Source organism: Bemisia tabaci, chromosome 2, assembly GCF_918797505.1.
Source record: "Bemisia tabaci chromosome 2, PGI_BMITA_v3".
In the NCBI taxonomy this organism is placed as follows: Eukaryota; Metazoa; Arthropoda; class Insecta; order Hemiptera; family Aleyrodidae; genus Bemisia; species Bemisia tabaci.
In genome coordinates this window covers 26019778-26037717 of record NC_092794.1, presented here as the reverse complement: position 1 = coordinate 26037717, position 17940 = coordinate 26019778, and the positions used below count along the sequence as shown (strand labels likewise).

The 17940-nt window shown below is 44.0% G+C and overlaps 1 protein-coding gene across 1 annotated transcript in view; it reads left to right on the top strand.

The window, feature by feature from the left end:
• Positions 1-4271: 4271 nt before the first annotated feature.
• The window catches only part of LOC109032426 (uncharacterized), a 109723-nt gene continuing 96054 nt past the window's right edge, over positions 4272-17940 (top strand). The window contains exon 1 of the mRNA XM_072297035.1: positions 4272-5077. The gene's annotated coding sequence lies outside the window, so the exon portion shown is untranslated. The remainder of the gene's footprint in view (positions 5078-17940) is intronic.

The window sequence follows — 17940 nt, the reverse complement described above, 5'->3', positions numbered from 1 at the left end:
TACACTTAGAAAATCCTGTAAGATGAAATTTCTGAATACACATAAAGTAAATATCTAATTACCAAACACTGACTTTTACTGAAATGCACATGACTGGAATAATCAGCACATTTTCAACTCAAAAATATTTTTGCTTCTGAAATGAAGGTAAATCGCATCCCACGACATATTATCGCAGATGACTAAATTAATGTCAATGAATTGCTATATTCATTTTGCTCCTTGACATTTGCAACGCAAATCTAGTGACTTTCTAGGAAATTAGGTACGTTTCAAGCTCGATTGCAACATTATACACCACTTCTCATGTTTTATTTTTCATCAGCATTTTATTTATTTATTTAATCACATAACGGGCTAAAGCCCAAACAAAAATAGAACTATATGTGAGATAGCACAAAAACAAAGCTTAAATGAAGACAAACCAGAAGACAACAAGTAAGAAGTAAAGATAAAATAGAAAATTAAAGTACCCTATAATACATTCTCATAGTATTTCAGCACCTCCCCTTTTAAAACATTTTTAAACTTAGTAATTACAAGAGAAGAGTTAGCGAGATGCGATGGTAACTTGTTCCAGGACCATTTTCTTAAAACTACTCACAGATTTTCTGAATTTTTCCGGGAATTTGCCGGACTTATTTTAAAGGAAATCAGAGGAAATTCCAACGCGATATTTTCGTTCGTTCTTTTCATTACAGCCAGAAGAAAATTAAACGCGGTTAATGTTCCGAAATCGATTAAGTTACTTATTTTTACTTAAATCATTCTAAAAACGGGTCAAAAAGTGAAGAATTAAGACACGTCGTCACCGTTGTACGGTGATTTTAGTGTCGCGCCAGCCAGAGGATGGAACGCAGTCATCTTCACAGTGTGACGCGCCTTCAATTCGGCAAGCGGCAATATGCCTACACCCGTGGTCGAATAGTTATCTCGTTGCGCCTGCTGTGAATGAATTCATATTACGACCGCTGCATGCGATAAAGAGCGTAATTATCTCCAATGGCAACGTTGCACACCATTTCTCATGTTTTATTTTTAATCAGTATTTATTAAAACTACTCACAGATTTTCTAAAACTTTTCCGGGAATTTTTCGGAATGATCTCGAAGGACATCACCGAAAATTTCAACGCGATATTTTCGTTCGTTCTTTTTATTTAAGCCAGAAAAAAATTAAACGCGGTTCATGTTACTGCACTCGATTAAGTTACTTATTTTACGGAAATTATGGTAAAAACGGGTCAAAGAGTGAAGAATCATGACACGCCGCGGCCGTCCTCGTGGTCCGGTGATTTTAGTGTCGCACCCAGCGGATGGAACGCAGTCATCCTCACAGTGTGACGCGCCTTCAATTCGGCAAGCGGCAAAATGCCTACACCCGGGGTCGAATAGTTATCTCTTTGCGCCTGCTGTGAATGAATTCAAATTACGACCGCTGCATGCGATAACGGGCGTAATTATCTCCGATGGCAACGTTGCACGCCTTTTCGCATGCCTATTTTTAAATAAAAAAAACTCCACGTAGTTTCAAGATAGTTTCTCGGAATATTTAAAAAAAAAAAAAAACGAACACACCGTTGTTACGCCTGCTGTGAATGAATTCAAATTACGACAGCTGCATGCGATAAAGAGCATATTTATCTCCGATGGCAACGTTGCACACCACTTCTCATGTTTTATTTTTAATCAGTATTTATTAAAACTACTCACAGATTTTCTGAAACTTTTCCGGGAATTTTTCGGAATGATCTCGAAGGACATCACCCAAAATTTCAACGCGATATTTTCGTTCGTTCTTTTTATTAAAGCCAGAACAAAATTAAACGCGTTTGGTAAAAACAGGGCCAAGAGTGAAAAATTACCACTCGTAGTTCTAATTTCGCGGTGATACTAGCGTCGCGTCAGCTTGGGAAAGGAACGGTGTCGATTCATTTTCGCAGTGTGATGCGCCTTCAATTCGGCAAGCGGCAATATGCCTACACCCGTGGTCGAATAGTTATCTCGTTACGCCTGCCGTGAATGAATTCAAATAGTGATCGCTGCACGCAAAAAGAACGTATTCATCTCCGATTACAACGTTACATACCACTTCTCATGTTTTTATTTCAATAGTAATTATTAATACCACTCACGGATTTTCCGGAAATTTTCTGGAATGATTTCAAGTGAAATCAGAGAAAATTTCGTCCGTTCTTTTCGCTCATTCTGTTTTCTTCATTCTTTTCAACAACCAATAAAATTAAACATCGTCCGAGTTTCTGAAGATATATAAAAGGAAAATTTTGTTTATATTTATGCAGGGATGTATGAAAGGATTTTTTTTTTTTTACTAGAAAAAATACAGCATTTTATTTACATAGATTAAAATAAAAATTTATGGCTTAAGATTAGCAGAAGATGTACATTCAATGCATAACAGTGTTGATAAGATTTTGCAACTTTATTGATTTCTTAAAAGGAGCCTGAAAGGTTCGATGGCTTCTTATTTTACTATAATAAAGTGTTGCTGTCGCGAGAAAAGATTAACCATCCGTTTCCGGTGTTTCTCCCACTTCAGGTTTACACTTCCTATCTCCGGCCACCTTTAACTTCCGATTTTTACTTCCTCTTCCAGTTTTCCCTTCCTTTTTGGCTTTGCTTTTCAACTTCTAGTATTCTCTTTCACTAGCGGGTTTTAAGTTCCTTTCCCGATTTTCACCATCCGCTTCAGGTTTTCACTTCATATTTCACTTCCTGTTTCCGGTTCATACTTCCCACCTCCGGTTTCCATCATACTTCCAATTTTCAAGTCGCACTTCCGCTTCCAATGTTCACCATTCGCCTCAGGCGGTGACCGGTTATCACTCCCGGCTTCTTGCCTCTACCTCCCACTTCCGATTTTCCCTTCCTATTTCCGCGTTTTCACCTCGTAATACTGGTTTTCAACTTCAGTTTCCGGTTTTCTTTTCCCTCCTCCAGTTTATCCTTCCTTTTTCAAGATTATACTTACCACTTCCGGTTTTCACCTCAAACTTCCAATTTTCACTTCCCATTCTCGGTTTTTACCCAGAATTCCGGGTTTCCTTTTTATTTTCGGTTCTTACTTTTCACTCCCGGTTTTCAACTTCCCCTTCAGGTTTTCACCTCTTACTCTGCGGGTATTCGCCTATCATTTCTGATTTGCCTGTGAATCAAACCAACTGGATTTACATGTTCATTGCTGTCCTCGTGCTTTTCGAAATGATCATGTTTTAATTTAACTACCTCCTCCCCATGTAGATTCTCTACTTATCTTTCCTCTCCTTTAACCTCGGGATCCCCTTTCTCCTTTACTCAGAATTTACCACTTACGTTGAAGCATCCCTAATATGATCAGGCCAATCCCATTTCAAAACCCTGCGGGTAAAATATCACTGAATGATAATGTGAACGCAAGTGAGAGTCCAATAGTTCTCTATTAGTTCGCTAAGCAAGCATCCACCCGGTAAAAATCATAGGCAGTCATGCCGCAATAATTTGAATTTGATTACCAGAGAATAGAGCGCCAGAGCAGGAGAAGCTCAAAGATTGCATACGTGCTTAAGTGAAGGCGCATCATACCTTGTAACTCCAAAAACACGAAATCGATTAATTTATGATTTTTTGTTCACAGTTTGACTGTAATTATGGTTTGACATGGGGGTAGGTACAACAAGTTTTAAATTCCACTAAATTTTACGTCTGTATCGTCAACTTGAAGGAAGTCAGAAAATTGTTTCATTCTTGCCTGAAAAATCGTGTTTTCGGAGGTAGGTACGTGTTTTTGGTCTGTCACCCGCGATGTATTTATTTTATTTACACTTTTTCGATGCGTGTGTCACACGTGATGGTTCCATATTTTATTTTTTAGGAAACTCCTGAATGCATCGGCTTCTTCTCTGTTATCGAGTAGGGGGAATAAATCACCATCTGTTCAATTTATAACGATAGGTACGAGCTTTAATTATTCCGATTAATTAGTTGCGAGCTAACACTATAATTAATTTAAAAAAAATCAGTCTCAAAATCTGTACCTATAGAAACTTTTCAATTTTACCTTGAATTTTTCAGACTATTACTCGAGCTTCCTAAACATAATATTTGTGGATCTATAACGTCAATTTTAATGGAAGTCTCGGAAATAAGTATCCGTAATCCCTCTCTTAATTCACAAAATTTGTATTTTTTTTTTTTTTTTTTTTTTTTTTTGTATTTTTTTTGTATTCTTTTTTTGTGGCGTTAGGCTTGAATAAGGAATACCTGACGCCAAAAGTACACCCAAACGCCTCATTTTAATGCACTCTCGAATAATCCGAGAGCACCTCGTCGAATTTGTCAAATTTTTACGGTCGCTTGATATCAGGTGCTAAACCGTCCGGAAAAAGCACGGAGCCCAACGCCAGATCACGAGGAATCAAGTTTTGTTTTACGGTCGATTCTCCGCCCCTTTCTCTCCCAAGTTTCCTACTCTTTCTCTCTCGGTCCTCTCTACCTTGTTTTATTTTTATTCTTTCCGAGAAACAAATTCCTGAGTGTGTTAAAAAGGAGTAGTCAAGAGTGGTGTCTGAGCCCCCTCCTCATTCCTCGCTGCATGGTGCCCCGCGCCCGCTCACACGCTCACACCAACACACTCACACACACCCGTCATACCGTCCCCCACCACCGAGTGTTGTAGTAAAGAGATGAGCCGACCGGCCCGAGAGATCCGATCCGAGCCCAGAACAGTGACTTGTGGTCCCAGCTCTTCGCTGCCAGTGGATTAATGCACTAGCCGGTTTTTCGTTTCTTCGATCGTAATTTTCGATTCACCTCTGTGGCAATTTGTTCAATCGCTCGGTTTTTTTTTGGTTCATCGGTACCGGTGATTGGCGGTCCTCCGCGAGGTGCGACTGTGGTTTTTTCCCCGTGCCATACATAGTGATTCGTCTGTGTTAAATTCGTGCCGATCGAGGCATTGGTTGTTTATCAACTGCTGTTGGCAGTCAAAGTTCTTTGGTGTTTGATATCTGTGCAGTGACAAGGCTATACCGGAATGTTGATTGTTGGTGTCAATGATTGATGCCGGTCGTTGAATTTTGGTAAGTCCCTCCCCCGCAAACATCTGAGAATGTTTTTGCGGTTACCTATTGTAATCCATAAACAATGTGGAACAGAGTTTTTCACGTTGGTTATCTGAATTTATTTTTATTTTATCTGTGGAAGCGTACCTACTTATGACTTGTATTTTCATCTCGTTCATGGGTGCAACAGGTAATTTGTTGTGGAGGTGGCACCTTGCCTTGTTGCCCCCTGCTCAATTTTCGCGTGTTCATACATTCTGGGAGTGGAGAGAACAGTGCTCCACGCGAAGTTTGGGGCTTAGAATTGACTTCGGCCGATTTCCGTTTTCGGTCCCTGAAAATCCCCGTGCTGTGGTAAGTTGAATGCTTCATAGAATGTCCTTGGCTCAGCTGAAGCAATTTTTGGGGGGTGGCCTAGCGCCTGTCCCCCACCTTTTCGAGGAGGGGGTCCAGATCTTCTCAGGACAAAGGGGGCCTCGAGGGGGGGGGGGGGGCATTCCTCAGAAGAGTTTGGAAATTTGTTCTAATGGATGAGTTTCGATTTCTTCGGGCATTTTCACACAACATTTATCTAGGTTTACCTAGATCATTTTGCTAGGAGGGACCTGGCCCCCCTACCACTAAGGGAGTCTAGGGGGTATGAAATTCCCCCCTCTTCCAGTTCAGAGAGGGGTCCGGGGGGCCTCCCTGAGGAATTTATGAAATTTTAAACCTACTTGGACACATTTTGAGGCTTTCGTGACCGAGAAATTTCTGCAGAATGATTACGTTCCCCCCCCCCCTTTTTTTTCTTACTTTTACATTCATAATGTTACATTCATAACATCTGGAAATTAGTTGAAATTTTAACTATATTTGGACGCATTTTGAGGCCTCCATGATGAAAATTGTAGTAAACACCAACTGAATAAACACGGTGTTTTCATTTAAAACTCTACGAGAGGTGTAACCATCTTTATAACGAAGATTTTTCTCCCACCATCCAGAATTCATGGGGGGGGGGGGAGTAGATGATACGATTTCCAATTCTAGGGGGGCAGGCCTCCCTTGACCCTCTTCGCACGCCCACGAAAAACCTAGCCGCAAGAAAATTTAAAGGTTCGACTCAAAGTATCAAATCGTCGTTTCCCTTACGGAAGTACGTAACTACATTTCAATGTTGCCAAATTTCCCTTCGCAAATGATATTTTGACCAGGATAATCTTGGGCATTTCTGCCTGAAAATTTTACTGATTTTTCCTCAGACTCGATTTCAAAACCAGAAAAAATTGTATGTACCTACATTGCATGGGTACTTTTCAGTTCAATGAATTACGTAATTTTTGAGTCGATTTGGCAACCTTGGAATGGAGTTACGTTCCTTCGACCGGGAGACGGCGAAATTATCCTCGTAAAAAATCTCAAACTTCTCTCCCTTTCTTATCACAGCAAAGAAGCGAGAAATGCACCTACGAACATTTTCTATTTTGTGAATTTTCTTAGAGAGGGCAAACGAGGCCTTTTCATGCGGCGGGGGAGGGGGTTTCCTTCGCGGCCCTTCATGAGCTACGCCCATGGGAATGGCGGATAAGCCGGGTCAGCCCCGGAGCTACGGGAGAATTTCGGGGGCGCACATTCAGAACTAGGTACAGTGATTTTTCCGACCGACTTGGCAACGAATTCAGGGACCTGTCTCCAAGAGCATCAGTCAAGGGAGCATTACTTTTTCCAGTGAGGTTGTGGTCCCTCTCTCTCCCGCCTCCCCCCATAGAGCGCCCTGAAAGGCCGTTGGTGAAATTGAGAGAGAGCCTGAGAGACACCCCCCCCCCCCCCGCACAAGATTCAAGAAAATGTTTAAAACAAAGAGTTGAAACTTTTATTATCGGTAGCTGTACAGATGGGCATCCCATGCTTGTCCCTTGCCCTCAACGCTAGGTTTACTAAGGTAATGACAATTTGTGCAAGATCCATCTTACATTTTATCGATGTAGCTGCCATTTTGGCCGAATTTTATTCGCTTTGATGAGAACATACGGAAATTCTTTTTATTCGTCCAACAGATTCCTCCTACACGGAGAAAAAACTTCGTGCGTGGGACCCGACGTTTAGGTCATATGGATCTCTGAAGTTTTCGGATTGAGCACCTGAACACTTAAGGTCTAGCTGCCGAAGTTCAGGTCTGACATCTGAAGTACCTACTTCGGTTTTCACATCCAAAAAACTTCGGTCCTCACATCTGAAGTACTTCAGATGTAAGAACTGAAGTTTCAGATGTCGTACCTGAACTTCGGCAGCTAGACCTTAAGTGTTCAGGTGCTCAATCTGAAAACTTCAGAGATCCATATGACCTAAACTTCGGGTCCCACGCACGAAGTTTTTTTCTCCGTGTACAGCATGAGTATGGCTAGGAAGGGAAGGTGCTGGAAAGTACCCTCCCCTCCTGCTCCCCTGAAGAGTTGTGGCCGTGTAGATGCCGGTCAACATACCATTGGGCCACCGTCTAGGGTAAAATGAGAATGAGGTCTTGCTCCCCTTAGCCCCACTAATTTTTTTCGAGTCACCTCTATACATACAAATCGAAGTCATGGTATAATGTCTGGATTGAGCTATGACTTTTATAGAGATCGAGATATGGAGAGCAGACTAATTCTTTGTGCCCCCCCCCCCCTCCCTCCGCAATAAGAAGAGCACTCTCTGTTTTTGGTCCTCCAAATTTTGTCGGGGGCACATTTTGTACCCATGACGTATTTGGAATGTTTCCTCGATTTTTGGGGATCTTTGAAAACCCGGTCATTTAAGCCGCTACCTTCGGGAACTAGAGACGATTGAACTGATCATGCATAACTATTTGCTGTCCGTAAATGGATTCGGTCATTGAATTCTCCCAGTTCCAAGTCCAGCAATCACATCTTTATTAACATTTCTTTTTCAAGTCTTAAGTAAATTATTATGCACTTGTTTTCGCGTTTATCTCGACTTTTATTGATTACCTATTGGTTTTTCGTTTGTCATTGATTAGGTTTAGGTCTAGAGCTGTCCGCTCGCTTTCAAAGAAGATAACAATGCTTGATCTAAGTAGAAATGGATAGCGTCAAGCAGAACAAATCTATATACTTATTTACTTCGAGAGTTTTAAGGGAAAAAAAGGACTCACCCATGTTTAGGCGAAAGGAAAATGTCAGTAAAAATGGTATAGATATAACCATAAGGACAGAATCAACCTGTATTTGTCATAAGTACGGTATCTTGTTGATTTGGGGGGGGGGGGGGGGGCGACAGAGCGGCTCTACCCTCTAGGTTGATGCATCCTAGAATTGCTGAAACGGAAAAGTGCCCACGGCGGAACTTTTCGGGAAAAGGGCCCATACCAAAAATCGAGTCCTGAGAAAAATGCATTTGCAGTTTTACCAATGGTCTCTCTTCATTTCAGGGTGCATTAACTTTAATCAAAGCGTCCAAGTTCTGATGCACTACACCGTCAGTGGCTAAAAAGTAATGATGAAAACTTCATATGCTTTTTTCTCAAGACGTGAATTTCGCTAAGGGCCTTTTCCCGACAAACTCCTCCATTTCAGTTGAAATCTTTCTTCCCCTCTGATTTCAGGGATAAAGTTTCATAATTTTGGTGGGATGACGTTTTCTTTATTTAATGTCACATCCTCAAGATTTTATGAAATACGTATCCGTAAGCTTAGGAATATAGTTGCTACGTGACGCGTGATACTATAGGTACCTAGTTACCATGAACACCGAACTTTATTGTAACACATAGTAACCAAAGTTTTTTTTCCTACACAACTCTCAAACGTTGATGTGCCACACGAAGCGAAGTTCAACTCGTACATCAAATTTTTGCGCTGATCTTGTCTGAAATCAACCCCAGAGCTCAAATTGAGGCCGGTTTGTCAGATCAGAACACTACCATGGGATAGTTAACTTATGTTTTCAGTCATGGCCGGATTCACCTACTTGTCCCCCCATGGGCCGCCTGTATTTTGCCGCCCCCTTCTCATTCGTTTTGGAACATCAATAAAAACCATCAAGTGAACGTGCCAGCGGGGGAAGGCGAAGGGTGCAGAAGACGCGTTTACTTGTGTTGGACACATTTTTTGGGAAAGTCCTGTAAACCCTACTAGCAAAAGTTCACGGAACTTTGCACGAAAGATAAGTTCCGTAGACCTATCTCTGTATGTGGACAAGGCCTTCCATTCATAAGAAATGAACGAAAAATTATGAAAGAACAAACATAAATGTGGATCATGATTTTAACTTCCGCCGCCGCGCCGCGCAGACCGCACCGTGTTTGGCGCAATGCGTGAAGTATTCCGACAGTCTTGTAGGCGCCATGCGTTTCACGCCGACCGCATTGTGTTTGGCTCAATGCGTGAAGTATTCATGCATTCTTGTAGGCGCTATCCGTTTCACGCTGACCGCAATGACCGCACTGTGTTTGATGCAATGCGTGAAGTATTCGTGCAGTCTTGTAGGCACTAATATGTGTTACATGCCGATCGCCGCGCCGAGGGCTTCTCCTTTTCATCTGAAGTTCTCGTTATCATTTCCAGGCCGAATTGCGTGTTTGGTCTCTCTCTTAACTCGACTTATTGAAGGTGCTGTCTCTTTTATCAGTAAGAGACGAAAAAATTGGAAATTACTATACGCTCAGGAAATGAGATATTTTGTTGCCTTTTCTCGTTTGTAATTTTGTTTTTATAAATCCGATTTTTTTTTATATACCTACACTTTAAATAATTGCAAATTTTTACCGCCCCTTAGATTTGCTGCCATGGGCCGCGGCCCATGTGGCCACCCCCTTAGTCCGGCCCTGTTTTCAGTCAGGTACTTCTACCTAGCGCTAGATACGCTGTATACCTAGTCAGGTTGCTGACAAAGTATCGTCTACACTTAATGTTAAGACCAGGGCGTTTCATCCCCAAGACGGAACTCCAGTATTCAACTGTTGACTTAGGTAGGTACTCACCAGGTGGACGATGAAAAACGTGTTGGGTATTTCGTTCCGCAGACATAGGTGCCGAAATTTGGCAAACTTATTTGGCTCATTACTTCACCTGCACTACCTGCAGCCTGCAGGTAGACCAGTCATCCGACCAGTAGATAGGTCAACAGCCGAGAGAAGGGTGACGACTGTTGCTCCCTTATAATTGTCCATAAGGAAGTGTTGCATCCCCGAAAGTAAGAGCTTCCACTTGTCGCCAAGAAGCCAGTGGAGGGACTTCGGCCATCGATACATCTATTTACGATTCGCTAGTAATCTGATTACTTAAGGTTCTAAATGTCTCTAGATGGCTATAGGCTCCTCTACTGGAGTAAAAGCCACTAAAATAACAAGGTGAAGAAGAAGATACTTGAGGTTATGTTTTTTTTTTTTTTTTTTTTTTTTTTTTCGTTTACGTTTGAGCCATGGACATAGAGTACAAAGAGTCGTAATGTAAGTGGGTGAGCTGGCGCCACTTTTAATCATTTTCCAGGTCCCAAATTCCGAGACTCCTGTGTGACGCCGGGTCACTTTTTCGATACATAATCGATTGTTTGCGATACACGGGTACCCGGCCAGATAGGGATCACCACGTATTCCGCACCGCCATTTTGGATCGAACATGTATCGAAAAAGTAACCCGAACTCGGCGCACACCGGGCTTGGAACTCGTCGAGCAGAACATGGCGCCAGCTCTCCCATTTACATTACGAATCTATGTTCTTTATGGCCATGGAACAATAATAATACGTCGAATATCGCCAGGATGACGTAGCCGATAAATCGTACCGTTGTCGCTGATCACTGTAAGTCGATCGCATACACCTCTGTATGCGAGGCAAGTCGGGCGAGAGGCGAGTCGGGGTGGGAGGTGCGCGGTGTAGCGCCGCCGCGGGGCAGGCGGGAAGAGCGGTACCGGGTACCCGGGTACGGCGGCAACCTCGCGGGAAGAGCGGTGACCTTGAGAGTCTCCCGTTGCCGTCTGCCTCCTGGAGCTAATGCACTATCGGAAGAAAGAAAAGAAAGAGGAGAGAGACGCGCGGACCGTGGCACGGCCGGCGGACACGGACACCGCGAGCCGCTGGCCGACCGGTCGACATGGCGATGGCCACGCAGGCGCAGTCCCGATCTGGCCAGGCAGCCAGGCCTTTTCGTCCGCGCCACGAATGCCGACTCGAATTTTGTCCCCCGGTCAGCCTTGCCACGAGACATTTCCAATCCTTCTCAGCTTTTATTATTCAAGGTACCTACCTTTGCCGGAGGAATGTGGACTTTCAGGGATCCATTCCTGATCGGTCATTCTGATCGAAGAGAGTCCCTACATAGAGAGAGATGAGACAGCGTGGCTTATGGATGTCACAAACGGGGATAAAGATTACACAAATCGGACGTTTTTGTAATCTGTGATCAACCCACTCCCGTGGCGTGGACTCTAAACCATAACATTTCTCTCTGACCGCACAGGAATTTCAACGGGAGGAGCGCAGATAACAAAGTTTTCTTGGGAAGGCTCCTACAGCTGTAAGGGGGCTGTGGAACTACCTCGGAAAAATTTTGAACAGCGAGACGTCTTAAATGCAATTTTCAGCTTATTTTATCGAAAAATTAAATGAGATAAAATTTTAAATATGACAGATGCAGATAGGTACTTATCACAAAGTTACTTCTCAAAATCATTCACAACTCTTAATGAGAAGTAAGTAAACCTCTAGGTGGACGGGGGGGGGGGGGGGGGGCGGCAGGCCCAGCATCCCCTTATCCGCCCCATCCTAGCTTTGCCCATTATTCATTTGGGGCTCACTACTTCTGAGTTCCTCATCCAAAGCCTGGAAGGCACGCTTTTGAACGAGAAAAAATGGTAAGCAGAGGTGCTCTTCCATATTTTTCTCTCCCTTTGAATCTATGGAAATAAATCGATTCTCGGGAGGCCACGTGCTCCAACTAGAATCGATTATTCAACACAGGTTCAAATAGAGACAAACCAGCGTTGCCAACTTGCCGGATCCGCGCCTCTCCACGACAACCCATCTTTTAATCTTAGGTACGTCGCCGGAAAAAGCTCGGTTCATAGTACACCCATGGTGACTTGCACAGGAAACAGTTGATGTTGATGACGTCACGCTTGTGAGACACTCCTCCGAGCTAGCACCGCGTTTCGCTGCCCGGACGACGATCCGGTCTAGAGGACAAAAGTAATTCCAGTGGTTGCCTCGTAGAGTACAGGTACATACTACTCGCTCATACCCAAGGTTGCCGGACTTGGAGAAAATTCGTTACGGCCCGCCTACCACGGATCATCGAATTTTTTCACACACCGTCCGCGTCCACTCAACGGCTCATGAATTAATCGTCGTTAACTCCCCGGCACCTGTCTTACTCATCGTTCACTACACTCGTGTTCGGTATGCTCTACGTGTTCACTCGCTCTTCACTCACGGGTGACTCTCTTACTGGACGTTTTTTTTCTCACGGTGTGAATGAAAAATCTCAAGCCTCAAGTGGAGTTGGACCGCGTTTAGCATGCAGAAAGGAACCAAGCCACATCAGCCATTGCCAAATTTAGTTGGGCAAGTTAAGTAATTTTTTACATGAAAACCAGGGCCGCGGATTAAGGAGGTGGCCACATAGGCCGCGGCTCATGGCGGCAAATCTAGGGGGCGGCAAATTTTGCAATTTTTTTAAATGTGGGTATAAAAAAATATCGGAGTTAGAAAAAAAAATTACAAAACGAGAAAGGCTACAAAATCTCTCATTTCCTGAGAGTATAGTAATTTCTAATTTTGTCGTCTTTCAGTGATACAAGAGACAGCACCTTTACTTAGTTGAGTTAAGAGAGAAACCAAACACACAATTTGGCCTGGAACGGCGCGACTTACGGAGAAATGATGACGAGGACTTGAGATGAAAAGGAGAAGGCCTCGGCGCGGCGATCGGCATGTAACACATATGAGCGCCTACAAGACTGCACGAATACTTCACGTATTGCATCAAACACAGTGCGGTTATTGTGGTCAGTGTGAAACGGATAGCGCCTACAAGAATGCATGAATACTTCACGCATTGCGCCTAAACACGGTGACGGTCGGCGCGGCGCGGCGGCGGAAGTTAAAATCATTAAACCAAATTTTGTGTTTGTTCTTTCATAATTTTTTCGTTCATTTCTCATGAATGGAAGGCCTTGTCCATTAGAGATAGGTTTACGAGACTTGACTTTCGCGCAAAGTTCCGTGACCTTTTGCTAGTAGTGTTGACAGGGCTTTCCCAAAAAATGTGTTCAACGCGAGTAAACGCGTCTTATGCACCCCTCGCCCGATGGCACGTTCACTTGATGGTTTTTATTGATGTTTCAAAACGAATGAGAAGGGAGCGGCAAAATACAGGCGGCCCATGGGCGGCAAGTAGGAAAATCCGGCCCTGATAAAAACGGTTGTGCGGATTTTTGTGCAAATTTCAGTGAATTTTCTACGTATTCCGAAGCAAATTCCTCACGATATTTAGAAGGAATTCACATAAACGCTCTCTTGTAAAAAATTAAATTGCCCAGTTATATTTGGCAATAGCTGATGTGGCTTGGTTCTATTCGGCTATACGCGGTCCAGTTCATCTCGAGTAAATTGGCCGAATTATTAGGGACCGTTCAAGTATTATGTAACGGGGAAGGGGGGGTTTGAGCCAGCGTTACAGTACGTTACAAGGGGGAGAAGGGTCAAGCCCAGCGTTACGTTACAATTTGAGCCGGGGGAACTTCGTAAAAAACGCGCAAAAAATTAAAAATCCCGCCCTTCCCGAATGAAAGGGGGGGGGGGTGTCAGGCCAGCGTTACGTAATTCCAAAAGGAGGGTGTAGGTGTAGGGCTGCGTCGAGGGTACGTTCACAAATGGGAGGGGGGTTAAAAAAAATGGGGAAAAAGTGTGTTCCGTGGCCTTTGCCAAGGTTGGAGGTCAGATTAGCAATGTGAGTGATCTGCCATACCCCCATCGCACTGTATCAGCACTGAATTTCCAACCAGGAATTGCCACCGCTCGGGGCTGCTTGCCGGTGGAGTGGAAACGGGAGAGGGGGGGGGGTGTGTTATCTGAGCCCCGGTATCGGTGCAGGCTGCACGTTGCACTTCCCTCGGATCGTGCACTTGCTCGGAGGAGTCAGCGTCGATGAATACCGGGAACAAGCGATTGCTCGTACCCTGCTCTTCAAATCAATCGTGGATCGTAAAAACATAATTGCGGGGTACGAGATGATTCCGTTCGTCAATGGATTAGCGGCGGAACACGCATCGTTGAGGCGGCGCAGCGCGGCGACGGAGGAAGGTGGCAACTTGCGCGGGCCGATTGCCGATTGCACACGTGCACGTGCAACCTTGCCCCTGACGCCGCCGCCGTGGAGTATCGCCCCCCACGCACGCCACGCCTCACGCGCACGCCGACTCACGCACAGGGCCCCGACTCATTGTCAGGCAACGGGCTCAGAGAGTAGAGCACCCCAGCACGCACTGAGAAAAAAGTTACTCACCAGTTATCGTCCGTTCCGGGCTCTGAGACCGAAAGTTCCGGGTGCTGATGGAGCCGTAGCTTCGATTTCCGCGGGTGCTACGCCCGAAACTTTCGGACTCTGAGCCCGGAGCGTGGACGGCAGTGTTCGAAACTCACAGGCGCCAACGTGCCAAATGCGCCTAAAAAATCGGCCATGGTGCCTGTAAAATGAAGGCTCTGCGCCAACGTGGCCCCTAAAAATCTGGATTTTCACAGAAAGTCACATACTTAAAGAAAGAAAAACAAATCTATTTGAATTGAAAAAACTCAGAATTTTTAGCACTACAAGTGAAAGCTTGCTTTTTCTATTCCTCACGATTTCATTCTTAGTACTTTTGTCTTCCTTGGCCAAGGGGTGCCTTGTGAAACCCCGTTACGTCATCGGGAAACCATGCAAAAAATCGCATTCTCTCCCGAAAATTTCAGTCAGCCGAGCCGAAGTTCTGCTTCTGTGACCCGAAATACTTAGCTTTCCGGTGTCCGTGTAAGCTCAGGCCCTGTTATTGTGACCGGATTTTTATTCTCCATGTGGTTTGGACGTCCAGGGAAATGGGATCCCACCAACAACGCGGTGGACGGAACATGTTTAGCACTGGTGGCTCTCCTCTTCGCGAGGAGCGCCAACACCAAGATACCGTGCACCGTGCCCTTACCTTACCGGCTGCATTCCAGATTTTTTGCCCCGACACTGGCCGCCCCCCCCCCCCCCCCCCACGCCCGCGCCGCGCCGCAGCGCCGCTCGACTGACCTCATCTTCATCTCGGCTCCTCTTAAAGTGTTGTTAATCATGAATATCAGTCCACGAGATTTCGGGCCAACCTCCTCCATCCTCACGAGCTAGAACCCTCGGTGAAACCGAATAGGGCCCAAGGCGCCCCACCTTCTCCGGTAGTGCCAGCCCAAGGTTGCCGCACTGTGCAAAACCGAAATTATGTGCTAATAGATCGTAATCGATAGAGTACCTGTATAGCGAGAGTATGGACAGATCGCTTCATGGAGGGCTTAGGGCCCAAAAGTGCAATCACCCTTCTAACCAACTTTTAACACACAAAATTTCACTGCCAGTCTGCAGATTCCAATTCTAACCAATATGGCTAAGGATGTACGTAAATGAGCGCGTTCTTCCGCAAAAATGAGTACATATATGCAAAAACTAAGTCAAATACGTGCTTTATAAACGATGGTTCGTAACAATTGTATTAATAAATCGCTCTGGATAATTGAAATTCATAGGTTGGCTGCATTTCTGGGCCCTAACTTTAGCCGCGGAGGCATCGGTGAAGTCCTGATGAATTTTCGGAGTTTCACATCCGTCCATACTCTCGCTATACCTACAGGTACTCTAGTAATCGATACATCAAACGGGTGAGATTGTATCGATATCGAATGATTCAAATCATAAATATAGCCTTAAAAGTCAATTGAGTAATCTGACGAAATGGGCTATTTGTGATAGGTTTTTGAGTACTGAGTAATTGGCCAAGAGTAGTGAAATTGCTACGAAATTTCTCTTTTTCAGCTTTTCTGACTAAAATCCTAAAATATTGGATTGAGGTTTTGTTCTATTGTTTTGAACCAAACGGTGCATCGAACCACTATCGAATACGATCCATATGGGAAGTAGAATTGAGGGGCTTGGATGATAAAGCGCTCAAGTGCAGTTTCTGCTATTTCGAGAACTACTTGTTGGTTTTTTCGAACTACATGGATCCTAATGGCGGAAAGAAAGTTTGAACTGATTTTTTCATGCTAAAAATTGAAAAAATTGAAAAACATTTTTATGCTAAAAAGATTCGGGAGCGAATTTTTCACAGAATATGAATTAAAACTAGTTCAACTTATAAACATTAATAACTCAATTTTTTCAAAAACTGCACTCAAGCGCCTTGTTCTCTAAGCCTCTCAATTCAAAATAACACATTCTCTTCGTTGGCTTCTTGTTTAGTTTTCCCCCGATCAAAGTGAAACTAAAATTTCATGGTTAAATGGGTCAGTTACGCTGATCACAGCACGTGATCAGTACATTTTTTCTTCAGTATTTATCTGTAGAAATTCCACTTGGCAACGCTGTACCAATGTGTATTTTGATTTTTAAGGTACCTGCTTCTCCGTGCTGCCCCTTAGAGCGCGGCATTTAAATTTTCGCGCTTGAGTGACGCCACGCCTTCATCTGAACATCAGTTAGCGAAAGAATGCCTTCTGGATTTTAGCATCCCACTCGAGACTCGTGTTAAAACGCAAACAGCATCTTTTTCGTATAAATCCGTCCGTTTTTTCGGGGATCGGCAATTCGGCATGGCAACGTTCTCGCATTCCTTACTTACGATCCTGAGCAGCCTCCGGCCTTCCAATGAAAAATGTTGTTGAGATTAGATCATTTACGTGATCCTCGAATTTTCTAATCATGACCCTTCGCAAGGGTTTCAGTATCAAACCGCCCGAATTCTGCCTCTTCCCCGCCCACTATCCATTTGTCGCTTGCTTTTGATTAATTCGCAACCTTTTTCATCATTATCATCATCACTATCATTATTGACTATATTTAGAAGTCTTGTACAAATAACCGCTCCTCGCCGTTTTATTGCACCTCGTGAAGGTGCGCAGTCAGAGGCGGATCCAGCAATTTGGCAACACTGGATTTCCTCCATTTAAACCAACGCAAAATAATCGATTTTTGAAGGAGCACTTGGCCCCTCCAGGAATCGATACATTTCTATAGATTTAAATGGAGGAAATCCTGTGTTGCCAAGTTGCTAGATCCGCTAATGCGCAGAGTATGTGTGTTTTGGTCGTGATGTAGTTTCATTGTAAGGACAGTTTTGTGATAGTGAGAAAAGGATTGAACAACTGGACCACATTTCCTGATAAGGAACTATTATTTCAGGCTCTTGTCATATCCAAGTGAAGCGGAATTATTCTTATCCTAGGCTCTATCAAAAAAATTAACTTCGGTGGGTAACTCAATTTTCTATTGAAAATTCATTCCATCATTTTCCATTATCCCGTTTGGGATCGGAATCATCCGAGAATATCCCGTATAATCTCCTTCCTATAGGCTCCTCAGGTGACAGAGAAAAAACATTACAATCAGAATAACGCTATCGGGATTTGAACAGTGCGCTTAACGCAAAATGATGGAAGAACATTCGAAGTTGGGTTCGAACCCAACGTGCAACTATTTTAACTCCGCGGTGAGCCGGGTCGCATACGCTCGATTTTGCAGGCGAAATCTGAGATCTGCGCACGGCTTTCGCGACAGGGTTTGCACTGGCGTGATCAGTGTTTTTCTTAAGCGTGACGTCCATTTCCGTTAAGCATTTGGACCCTCCTGTAAGACAGATTTGCAACGCGATTCAAACAAAATAAGAATCTTATTC